This window comes from Nuphar pumila, chromosome 3 (assembly GCF_984573655.1).
Source record: "Nuphar pumila chromosome 3, dmNupPumi1.hap1.1, whole genome shotgun sequence".
Classification (NCBI taxonomy): domain Eukaryota; kingdom Viridiplantae; phylum Streptophyta; class Magnoliopsida; order Nymphaeales; family Nymphaeaceae; genus Nuphar; species Nuphar pumila.
Genome location: NC_143251.1, coordinates 8448703 through 8462229, shown reverse-complemented (window position 1 = coordinate 8462229; position 13527 = coordinate 8448703).

The window sequence follows — 13527 nt, the reverse complement described above, 5'->3', positions numbered from 1 at the left end:
AATGCTAGAGGGGCAGTCAAGGTTTGATTCCAGGGGCGTCACCCCTCTGCGCAAGCCAATGAGTAGCATAGGCCCAGGGGGCAGGGGTCCTAGTCTCAGAGTTTTTTATGCTTACAGCACAATGATGTAGGTATGGCAGGCTAAGCCAGCGCGGCCAGGGTCTTCGTGCTGGGTGCGGTTTCTTGGGGTTATAAATCCAAAAAAAAAAAACAATACCATCTAGAGGTGCCTGCAATGTTATCTCGATATACAGGATAATTCGAGATAATGTCCATTTAAGTGCAAATTGCTGAGTTATCCTACTATTCTATGTATGCATAAGATTACAACTTATCATGGCTGTCTCTAAAAAAAGAAATACATCATATGTAAACCACGAAGCAAACCACAAGATAAAAAGAAGAAATGAAGAGAAGGCATGAGACTTACGTGGTTCCTCATCAGCTTACATCTATGAACGAAAGAGGAGCGAAATTTCAACTTGCAAGTGAGGAATTCATTGGCCAAACCTAAATCTTCAATGTACTCAAAACTCGGAAATGAAACCCTAGCAAGTACATAAAGAAAAAATTACAAAATTCAACAGGCCCATAACACAAGGGTTCTACCCCCCACACTTTGAAGAGAACTCCAGTGGGTTTTAGATGTAGGCTTATTTGTTCAAGCCCTTTGCGACTACTACAAACCTCATTGAAAATTCTTATTTTATGGTATCTAAAATATTTTTTTTTGATAAAGTCATAGATAAAGGCAATCCTAACAAAGGAGGAGAAAAAATCCTTTGGCCTCCAACAAATAGAGGAGTATGATGATTTATTCAATTAAATAGTCTTGCCTATTTGATCATTGTGTTTTTACGATAATATATTTGATTGTATTAAAAGGCTCAATAAGTTGGGATATTTTCATTGGGCCAGGTCATTTCAAAGTAAAAAAATCATTTAGCATAAAGATAATGAGCATCATGTGCTTATTGGCCAACTTAAAATCCAAAAAATACGTTCAACATGCCAACTTATCGTGAATATTATTCTATTCTTTTAGAGAAAAAATACAAAATTGAATATGTCCATAACAAGATTTGTAGGTAGTTCCTAGTTTTAAGCTTATTTGTCCAAGCCCTTCGCGCACACTACAAACCTCATTAAAATTTCTAATTATATGATCTTTAAAATGTTTTTTGGTCAGGTTATAGATCAAAACAGATCCAAAGGGCGTGTTTGAATAATGCGGAAGGGCACTCAACCCCGCAATCCACACAGAGTGTCCTTCCACGGTAAACAAATCTAACCTGTCCACAGGAATGGTTTCTGTAGAAATGGAGGGGAGTAGGGGTGGCAATTTCTGACCCGACCCGCCAACCCGCCTCTTAGGCGGGTTCGGGTTGGGCTTAAGCCAACCCGTTTAATAAACGGGTCGACCCGCGTAACCTGTTTATTAAACAGGTCTGGTTCGGGTTGGGGGTATGCCAACCCGCCAACCCGGCTGACCCGTTTAATAAACGGGTTAGGCGGGTGGGTCGACCCGCCAACCGACCCGTCAACCCGTCAACCCGTCGACCCACCAACCCGACCCGTCAACCCATCAACCTGACCCGTCAACCTGACCCGCGAACCTGAGAACCCGTTTACCCGACCCAACCCATTTATTAAATGGGTTGGCGGGTCGTGTCGGGTTACCCGTTTATTAAACTGGTTGGGTTCATGTTTGCCACAGCCGACCCGTTTAATAAACGGGTCGGGTTCGGGTTGAGGTATGCTGACCTGCCAACCCGTCGGGTCGACCCGCCAACCCGACACGATTGCCACCCCTAGAGGGGAGTGGGCATGGGGCAGATGGCTAGGATTGAATGTATGATGAAACTCATACTATTTCAAATATTGGGATCCGTGTTCTTTAATTTTGGGGGCTTCCTTCCACGCGAAAGGAGGATCTGCCCTTTGCATGGCCGAGGAAACCCCCAGGTTTTTGTGAAATGCAAACAGGCCCAAAATGCTACATTTTTTTTTTGAGAAACAAAATTTTAGGCACTCTTAACAAGGGAGAAGGAAATACTACCCTTGACCTCTAACTAACAAATAGAGGAGGATGAAGATTTACTCAATTAAATAGTTTTGGCTCTTTGATTATTGCAATTTCATGGTAATATATTCGATAGTATCAAAAGGCTCAATGAATTGGGAATTTTCTTTGGGTATGGTCATTTCAAAATTAAAAGATCATTTATCACAAACAGCAACTTAAGCTTCGTGTGCTTATTGCCCAACTTGAAAGCAAAAAAGCATACGTGCAACATGTGAGCTTATCTTGGATAGCACCGATGCCAAATTTCTAGACTTAGATTTCTTTTCAGCTGTTCTCAAAATCAATGGACACACTTTTTCTTTTCGATGAGAAGTATAACTATAGAACTTAACCGTGGTTATTTACTAAGGGTCCTGCTATTTAATTATTTAGCTGTTAATTTATCATGAAATTCTAAATTTTTATTTTGATAAATATTGCAGAAAACTTAGAAGTTTAAAGAATAAAACTTTGTAATTTTTGTTTTTTTTCGTGAGATTTGGACTATGATGAATGTACATAATAAAATCATGATATTTCATGTAAATGATGGTAAGTGATATTTTCATAATATATTGATACATTGAACGTTTAAAATGGCCGTTAAAATGGTCTTTTCGTTTTTGCTATCTTCAAAGTATCTCCAAATATATTGATAATCTTGTAAACCATGGTACACCGAAGGTTTCACTATGCCATGTGTGATAAAAAATGGAACCTGCCATCAAGTTGTAGATGGTGAGATCCCAAAGAATAGAATAAAACAATCTGGTGGTTAAAATATGGGTGCAAAATCTATAGCGACACGTTTAAAATGGAAAAATATAGCCTGCAGTTTTTCTTGAGAAGTTATTTTTAATTTTCTCATGTTTTCATTGGCAAATATCAACATGAAAGTTAATACAAAAGGACATTTTTTTAACAAAGAAACACAGAAATAAGAGAAACTAATTTGTAAATATTCAACATTTTTGTAGGCTAGTCACGTTTTCTTTGTCTTTCATTCAAAAAATAAAAAAACTTACATTATTTTTTTTTGCTAGGTCAAGGGAAACCCCTCCATCATCGACTGCACCTTGGCTGCCCTCCGGTTTGTAAAACCCTTGAGGTCGCTCCTGCAGTCCTGCCACTATTACTTTTGATGGTAATGTTCTTAACTGGCGGAAAAATTCACCATTTCATCCGCCGGTATAGCCTCTGTAGGTGGCAGACTTTACTGGCAGATTTTGTTGCCAGTAATGAGTCATTACTGCCAGAAAAATCCGCCGGTATAGGTTGTAATTCTTTTTGTAAAAAAAATGATCGTTGTTGATCCCTATACAATAACAATAAAATGTACTACTAGATGTAATAAAAAAAAAACATTACAATGAGCATTCCTGTTCTCATTACATTACAGAGACACTCCTAATACATTAAATTAACAAACTCAAAACACTCATATCGATCAAGTTTAAAAGTTCGTCTATGGAAAAAGAAAGTTTAAAAGTTTGAGTTTCTGAGTTATAGGATTAATGAAGCCACCTTAATGCAAGGTATACCAGCTTGAGGGTACATGCAGATTAAGAACTCTCAAACATAAGTGACACAACAGAAGAATAAGTTGTACAATAGGATAAAGATTTCTATTAGCAGCACAGAGAAATTAGACCATATCATAATAGGAAATTTGCAAAATCAGCATCATTTGCATCTCTCATAGAAGCAAAGAAATCTTCACAAGTTACTGCTTGCCCATCATGTCTTTTGAAGTAAAGATCCATACCCAGAACAAACAAAGCCAATGTGTTAGAAGCAAAAACAGAAATGTATTCATCCAAAAAATCTAAAAATACTTCTAAATAACTTATAAATGTCCAACATTTAAAAAAATCATAAATTTAAATACAAGAGATAAATGAATAGAAAAAATCACGAAGTAGACAAACTTGGTGGAGAAAATGTCTAAACGAGAAGCATAATATTATGGAAATATACTCTCACAACTGCTTACATGAAACCGTAAGAAAGCAAAAAAAGACATACATGGCTCTCAAATACCGATACTGCAAACTTAAACCAGCTAATAGGATCTATCATTTCATAACCAAGTAACAATGACACACTAAATGTTCTATTTATACAGAAGGGGATATTATTCATAAATGTTAGTTTGTAGGTACCATTTTGGGATATGAAACACGAAGTGGCTATTCATGTTGAACCAGAGTTACTGAAAGCTTCTTAGATCCCAAAAACTTGCTTCGGAAGCATGATACTCCTCACTTCCATAACTTGATGAGAATCTCGATTCTCCCATGCTTCTCCTATGCTTTCCACACACTTCATCTATTCCTCTTCTACATTATTTCACTCTACTTTTCATATTTTTTATGTGTTTTCTCTCACACTTCACACTCACTTCCATGTGCTTTCTCTAAATTGGTAGTCATTATTTTTAGATTTTGTTAAAAATTTAATTTTTACACTAAAAAAATCATGAAATTTGAGAATAGTCACTTTTATTTTAGTTTTTATTTGTGTTTTATTTCGATTCCCATTCAATTCTTATATTTATTTTTTTTATTCTCCGCTTCCCGCTTTCTATACATTTTAAAATGCATCGTTTCTAGCGCTTCCGCTTTCCGTATTGTTTCCCGCTTCTGCTTCCTAGTCTGGCAACCTTGTGTTGAACTGCTTCCAACATGAAAAGTACAAACCTAGATAGGATACTATCCAAAAGCTCGCCACCCTTAAATAATCTGAAAACAAATTGTTTGGTTAATTTTAATGAAACAACACAACCATGCAGTGCCATATGGCAAGTCTACGATGGAAATATAGGCTAAATGTTATAACCCTACCTAATTCATGTTTTTCAAATGTCATAACATAAATTCATAAAGAAAAGCTTGAGTGATAATCACAACTTTTAAGGTTAAGAATGATAGAATATGACACACAAAAATATATCTGAATAATAGAAAAACAACAGTTAAATGAATAATTTCTAGAAGCTCAAAAGAACACGAACAATTATATCACATGCAAGGGAAAAATAAGAAAGCAATACAGAAGAAACAATCAAGTGAAATATCATATGCTTTTTAGGAAACTTAAGAAAAAAGGTAAGAGTAAACTACATAATAGTGTACACATTATTGACATTTTCACAAGCATCATAGAATTTGATTAAATGTTTATGCCTAGATAGAGCTTTTAATATTTTCACCTCTCTGCGAACATCTTCGATTGATATTGCAATAGTCATTTGCCAATTAGGAAGAAATTTCAGACCCATTCGTTCATGATAACATAGCAGCTAAGTCATAGGGACTCGACAAAGCAGGTGTCACACTCGCGTCGATGCAATGTGGGTGCGCGTGCGGGTGCAACATCGGGTGCGGTCAACACAACCCTGGGTGCGGTCAACACAACCCTGGGTGCGGTCAACACGACCCTGGGTGCGGTCAATGCACCCAAGGTTATTTTTGTCCATGTTTCGAATGTTAAAAAAAAATGATGAAAAAGAGGATTAGGGCAAAAAAAATTTTTGCCCTAATCTCTCCTCTCATCTCTCGCACAGCTCAGCTCAAACTCTCTCCTCCTGATGCCCCAACACCACCTCCTAGGATCCTCCTTTCCCTCATTGCGGGTACGTACCCTCTGGCTCTCTTTAGGTGTTGGCAATGAAGGGGACGAGCCCCCCTGCTCCCTCTCGCTCTCTTGATGGGTTGGCAAGGGAGGGGTCAAGCCCCCCCCCTCTCGCTCTCTTGTTGGGTGGGCAGGGGAGGGGCCGAGCCCCCCCCCCTTCCCTTCTCACTCTCTTGTTGGGTCGGCAGGGGAGGGGGTCGAGCTCCCGTGCCTGCTCCCTCTTATTTCAAGGGTAAGGTGTATTGCTAGGGACTAACAATTATTCTAGCATGAGGGTATTTGATGATGCGTTAAATACTCGTAATCACAATATATTTTTATTGCATAAACACATCATTTATAGGTTTAGAACCCTCACTTAGATGCATTTAGGTGTCATTGATCTACGATTCGAATTTCGTTCGAATCGAACTTAAAACGAGAAAGTTATCGCATTTTCAGTAAAACGGGTCACACCTCAGGGCAAACCGGGTCATTTTAGATAAAAAAGGGCCATTTGGGCCTCGAATCTTGGCCAAAATGGACCCAATCTACCCCACATTAGCCTCATTCATGATTTTTCAAAATAATTGCTTAAAACCCTTTAAAAAGGGCGCCCAGTAAATAAAAGTTTTTTAATCTCTTTTTTGGAATTTCCAGAAAAGAGTATGTAGCTTTAAAAGTCACGCACAAACCCTAGAGAGGCATCTTTTGCTCTTGGAAGTGCGCCTCCCAGCCACGATTCTCACTCCTCCAGCCTTCTCCCTCATCCCCAAAGCCTCCCCACCTTCTTCACCTTGGGTTTCTAGGCTTTGTCAAGCTCTCATGGTCGCCGTCTTCTTCCTCTTCCATTCCTCTTCTTCTCCATACATGCCTTCTTTTCTCATCCTTGCTAAATCTAACCTTCCTTGCTGTGTTTTGCAGGTTGCAACAGTCATGGTGGTGGTCCAGTTGTGTAAGGGGTGTTGTCTACCCCTTCACAGCCAGTCGACTCTACTTCCATCTGGTTCTCTGCACCATTCGCACCATCAGACCTTCACGCCACCATCGGAGCACCATCAGTCGCGATTTCCAGCAGCTCGCAGCAAAAGCGAAGTGGACAACACCATTGAGGGTGTTGGCGCGCAACCTAGGCAAATTTCCACCTCTTCTCTACCATTTCACTCCTCGGATTGCCGGAATAGGCCACTGGTAAGCTTCTCATCCCCCTCTTCTAGTTAAAAACCTATTTGCTTGTGATTTTTCTGTTTTCTTTATGCCTGCATTTTCAATTTTGTTACAGCCTTAGGATTGATACATGAGTGCTTAAATTAGCACTGTAAATTGCAGTTAGGTATTTAATTTAATCCTGTTTTTGTGTTTCTATATTGGAAAATGTATTTCTCTCTATAACGCCCAAACCGGCTAGATTGACTCTAGCCGACTGAAGTTGTTTAGTACAAAGTAAGTTTGATTAAGTAATAGAAATCTAATGTGTTCATTTTGTGTTTACTTAGTTTTTAATATTGTTTAATTATCGTTGTTGTGTTTGTTTTAGATAAAATACAAAAATCCCAAAATCGTGTGGACTTCCTCCACCCAATTTAAGCATCATAGTGTAAGTAGTTCTAAAGGGTCATTTTCTATGTTAATTGCATTTAGGTAGTTGTTTAATAGTTAATTAGTGAGCTTAATTAGGTTGTAACAACATAGTTCAATACTATATTCGATTGATTTCAATTTTGATAGATTTTGGATGTATTTTGATTTATGCGTTGGAATGTAAGTAGTTCTTTAGTTATTTATTTTCTGTGTTAGAATTAGAAGCATATGCTATAACTGTAATTTAGTAGGTTTTAATATGCCTTAGGTTTCCAAAATTGAGTTTAGCAATTTAGGTAAGAATTATATGTCCTCATTAGTGTTAGCTTGAATGCCCTTTATTAAATTGATTTAGGTAGACTAAGTACATTTTGATTCTTCCATTTTTGCTTTTAGGAAGCAACTATTGCTCATTAGGTGTCTTGACATAACGTCTTCACAAGTATTGACTGCACCTTAGATAGTGAAACCATGTAGGTGCCCAATCACTAACCTTAGCTAAGTAGATTAATCATAGTTAGATTTGAGTTCGTGTTAGCTTAGAGTTAGATTTAGACTCAATGCTTGTATTCTTCATGATTAGTTAGTTGATGTTAGTGCAGTTATTTTAGTTTGGTTAAGTTCATTAGTTTAATAGATTAATTGTTAATTGTATGAGTAATCTAATCTAATTAGCACTTGCATGTCTTCTAGAATTTTAGCTTAGAATTATTTCATATTTCGTGTGAATGACTTAAGTAGTTACTTTAGATTTCAATTTCTTAGCACAGTTAAGTCTGTTTACTGTTAGGTAAGCGGTTTTAGAACTGTAGATGACTGTAAGTACATGTGTTTTAAGCAATAGTGCAAACATTGCATTCATTCAAGTGAATAGTGTACTGAAGTAGAAATCTGATTTTTGCATTGATTTTCGCTCATTACTTTATGTGCAATTTTCTGAGTTTTTTCAATATTATTGTTCTAGTCTATTCATTAGAGTGTTTACTGTTTGCAAACCAAAATTCAGATCGTTTCTAGTTGATTTGGTTTGCCTTTTAAGCGTTTTATTAAATTAGGTTTTTCGCGATTTTAGATTTCGGGTCAAACGATTCTAGAATTTGTATCAAACTTGAAACGCTTATATCCGGAGTTTTCGAATGAGTCTTTCAGTTCTGTAAAGTCTGACGGATTTTTGAATCTGTTGGGCACAAAATAAAAGAAAAATATTTCAAATCGGATTCAGTTTTCCCCTTCAAACTCCCTGTTTGCGAAAATCTATCAGAATCCATTTTTGCACTGTTCAGGGACAAATCAGTCATTTACTTAGTTAGTTTCCGTAGTTTTTCTAACCTGCTAATTTTTAGTGTTTTATTAGGTTTCTAACATTAGTCTAGAGTTAATGATAGTGTCAGGATAATTAGTTTAGGAAGTTGACTCTGGTATTTCTCATTTTACGCAGAATTAGGTTAGCAATTAATTTTAGAATTAATTTAGAAATAGTTGTCTTGATTTCTTTAAATAGTTTTACTAACTTTGTTTCTATGTCATGCAGGTGATATTAAGTTGCAGTAAGAGCACATCGTCTCAGTGATAGAGTGTCGCATCAAGTAAACTGACGAAAATGCTCCTGTGTTCGCATGCTTGAGTCACTACGTGCTTCTTTTCTGTTCTTGTTCGATTTTGATTTCATTGTAATACTTTCTGTAATTGAACAAGTTCTATATCAATAAAATGCAATCTTTAGTTTTAATCTGAGTGTATCCTGTTCCCTGTGGATCGATCTGACTCACTACTTACGTGAGAAATCGGTTTTATTACTTGATTGGTGATTTTTCAAAATGCTTTCAACGATAAAATAATGTTTTAAAATAACGATTGCAAAAATACCCATCAATATTCTTTTTCATAGCTTTCTTGAATTATTATTTGATTTTTTTATTTGATTCAACATAGATCAAATTATGGACATATGAGTACATTATCAAAAATTCTTTTTTTTCTTCTCTTTTCACATATAGTGAGGCCTCGTTGAAACTGTTTTGAAAACTAGTTTTCTGAAAGTATTCATAATTTTTTATGTTTCAAGATCGAAGAGCTTGTTTCAAGCCATACATGATCTTTTTTAATCTGCAAACTTTATCTTTATGACCTTTCTTTTCAAAATCAAGTGGATGTTCAACATAAAGCTCTTTTTTGAGTTTTCTATTTAGAAATGTTGATTTGGCATCTAGTTGGTATATTGGAATTTTCAACATAATACAAGGAATTTTGTTAGCCATTACATCATAATTGAAAATTCTAATATACCAACTAGATGTTATGTAGTCAATTGATATACTTGAGATAAATGTTAGAGAAATTTACAAAAAGTCTTCTAATTTACATATGCAATACATTACCACATAAAAGGCATTGAAACATCCTCCCAAAGAAAGGCCCTATATATATATATATATATATATATATATATATATATATATAGAGAGAGAGAGAGAGAGAGAGAGAGAGAGAGAGAGAGAGAATTCAAAATTCTCATTTTAAACAGAATTCAAAATTTAGAATACAAAATCTTATGTTTTTTCTTTAAAATGTATGAATTTGACCAACAATATCGATAGTCCATATGCTTATTCTTATAATTAAATTTTTGCAATAGATCTACTAATGCCTTTAGCCTCCAAATTTTCATAGTCGCTCACCAACATTTTCCACACTATTGTTAAAATTGCAGTGCAAAAAAAAAAATAATACAACTCTCATTCTGTTACCATGCAGACTTTTGGAATATATACCAAAGTATAAAGAAAAAATTGATTAATAATAATAGCATTAATACAATGTTTTTAGAAAAAAAAAACAACGGAATCTTAACAACAATATATTGCAGACATCAGCAATCAACCCAAAAATCATTCTGAACAAGAAAAAAAAATAGGCAAAGAAAACACAAAAAAAATTGAACAAAAAAAAAATAGCTAAAGAAAACAGGGATGGGGCCGTCGTCTTATTTTGAACAGAAAAAAAACAGCCAAAAAAACACAAAATTTTGGAAAATCGAAAACCATACCTAGAAAGGATGATTCTGTCTCCGAAACCCGAGTTTCACAATGAAAGGGAGCTCCTTAAAAGAGATGGGGCACAGTCGTGTTGTGCCATCGTTGGAGAGAGACGATCGTGTTAGAGGGGGACAAACGATGAGAGAGAGGTGCGTAGGGAGAAGCTCCGACAGCAGTAGGTGATGGTTCGATGAGCCTGAGCTTTAAGAGAGATGAAAATAGAAAGGGTTCGTCGGGCCCTTTTAAAATACTAGGCTATAATGACAACAGAAATGTCGATGTTATAGAAAAAGAGAAAAGCTACAAAAGCGACAAACATATCGTTGTTATAGAGAAAGGCTATAACTGTAAATTTTTTATCTCATCGTTATATATCAATAGTGATGATATTATATGACCATTAATTATTACCATAAAAGTTTTTTAACGGCAATAATTAACGACCATATAATGTCACTGTTATAAACATATCTATAATAGTGATATCTACAATCACCGTTATAGGCAGCAACATAGTTAACAATCATAAAATGTTACCGTTATAAACAAACCTATAGCAACAATCTTTTTTATCTTGCCATTATATATCAATATCAACAATATTATATGCCTATTAAATATTACCGTAATTTTTTTAATGGTATCAATTAATGCCCATATAATGTCATCGTTATAAATATACCTATAATGGCAATATAAAGTTGTCGTTATAGGTGTGTTTATAACAATGACATATTTAATGGCTATATAATGTCGGTGTTATAAAAAAACCTATAATGGCGATATATAAAGGCACTGTTATAGACATGCCCTTATCGATGATAATTGTGCATGGCCAAGGCATTAACAGGGATATATAAAACCCCCATTATTGCTAAGTCTATAACGAAGACTTTTTTGTCATTGTTAAAGAATTGCCGCTATTGACTTTGTTCCTTGTAGTTGCATCAAAAAAATTTAGACAAAAAAAGAAAGAAAAAATAAGAAAGCGTGAAAACTCGATTAATTAACCTAAAGCATAGGACTAAAAAAGAAGAAGATGCATTTACATATTTGAACCCCAAAAGAAAAAAGAAAAAATAAGAAATCCATAAAAAATAAACTAAAACATAAGATAGAAAAGAATATGACTAAGAAAAAGGGAAAGACGAAGAGGCGGTAAAAGAAGAGGAGGAGGAAGAAAAAAGATGAGGAGGAAGAAGTAGAAGAAAAAGAAGAAGAAAATAAAAAACCTACATTTGTCACTATGGTTAAAGCTTTTTATTGTATCAAGACAGGGTTAATATTTTTGTTATGCATGGCTTGCCCATTATTACTTGAGCATGGCATGAGTTAAATTTAATACATAAATCAGTTAATAAGAGAATATAAAAGATTTTCTCATTCCAGCTTAAGTTAAAAAAAGAAATCGATTCGGGTTACCAAATTTCATTCTTTGAATTTGTTGCTAACCATCCATAAAAGGTATTATTTTCTCACTCCTAGTATTAAAGGAAATTTTCAATTGTGCATAACAATTTCCATTATTTTAATTTGTTGCTGGACATCCTAATAGACAGCAGAAAGTAACTCGGTGAAAAAACTGGAACATTAGTTGATCAACACACACATACACAAGCATTTATTAACATGAACGGCAGGTAAATTAGCTAGAGCCAAGCAACCAACAACTAGTCTCGTTTCTCAGCACTATCCACCTCCAACGTAGATCCGTGGTTAACTTTTATTTTCTCTTATATAGAATCACTAGAATATGACAACTGAAAGTATAGATAACTAATGTGTGAACCATTATTTTTATAGATTTTTTTTTCTTTTCTCTTGAATCTAACCCTACGGATGTGATCTACATGCTTGGGTTTATAAGAACTACATCTTGAATCATCCGATTTTGATGCATAATCGTGGTTTTTTAAGGTCAATGACTCATAATCTTCATAAATATTCAAGCATTTAAAAATCATATATTTTTTTATAAAAAATACATAATCCAATGGTTGATTTCTAACAAATTCACTATGCCGAGCACATCCACATGGTTGGATTTGCAAAAAAAAAGTGTTTAAAATACCCACATTTCTAGTTCTCATATTCGAGTTACTATATATATAGTAGAGCATAGCTGATTGATCAATAGGTGCTTGAGCACCTACTTGATCATGCTGGCCGTCCATACTGCTAGTGCAAAAACAAAAACAAAAAAATCTTTAAAATGACATTAACGCTTTTTGAGCGTCACTAAATGTCCCAGCAGAATTTGGACCTTGCCGTGCTAAAAAATGCCACTAAATGTCCAAAAGGATGTGCATGTCATTATAATTTTGTAGTGACGTGTGCATCTCTAAGTCTTTAGCGGTGCTCAAAAAACTAAATGGTATGTTTAGCGGAAAAACTCTTTTTTGATGTTTTTGTTTTTTGTTTTGGCACGTGATCGTTCATCAAGCGCATGATGGATGGTCCACTTGATTAAGTAGGTGCTCATGAGAACTAAAAATATGGGAATTTCCAACTATGTGGTGGTTCAACCATTGAATAGTGTATTTTTGATGAAAAATGTGTTTTTGAAGGCTTGAATATTTATGAAGATTATGAGCCATTTTATTTTAAATTAAAAAAATCTTGTTTATGCATCAAAATCGGATTATTCAAGGACTGGTTCTTATAAAACCAAGCATGTAGATCACATCGTTTCAATTAGATTAAAAAAACAAACAAAAAACCCATGAAAATGACAGTTCACATTAGTTCTCATGTTCTAGTGACTATATATATATATTGTTCAACTTCATAATCCACTATTGTCTACGGTAATCCAAATCCACCTATATATCCAGTAATGTTGACTCGGCTTAGGTTTGCTTGCCTATTAGGCCAGTTACAAGAACTAAGAAATCCCATATGCAGCTAATCCCAAAGGTATCATCTATTTAGCTATGTTTTAAAGAACACGTACCGGGAATGGATACAAGTATCAGACATGAATTGGATATTTTTTTAAAATATGACATGAGAATATAGATTTTTTAATTATTTAATTGATAACATATTTTTTGATAATTTAATATATTAAATTTATAATTAAAATTGCTATTCAGAAACATTAAAATTAATAAATTAATAAAATATTACCCATGCAAGTCATATGTGTCGCGTGACATGTCCACGTTTTGTGTCATGACTAGGGGTGTCAACGGGTCGGTTTTACCCGGACCCCACCTAGACCAAACCCTTTAGG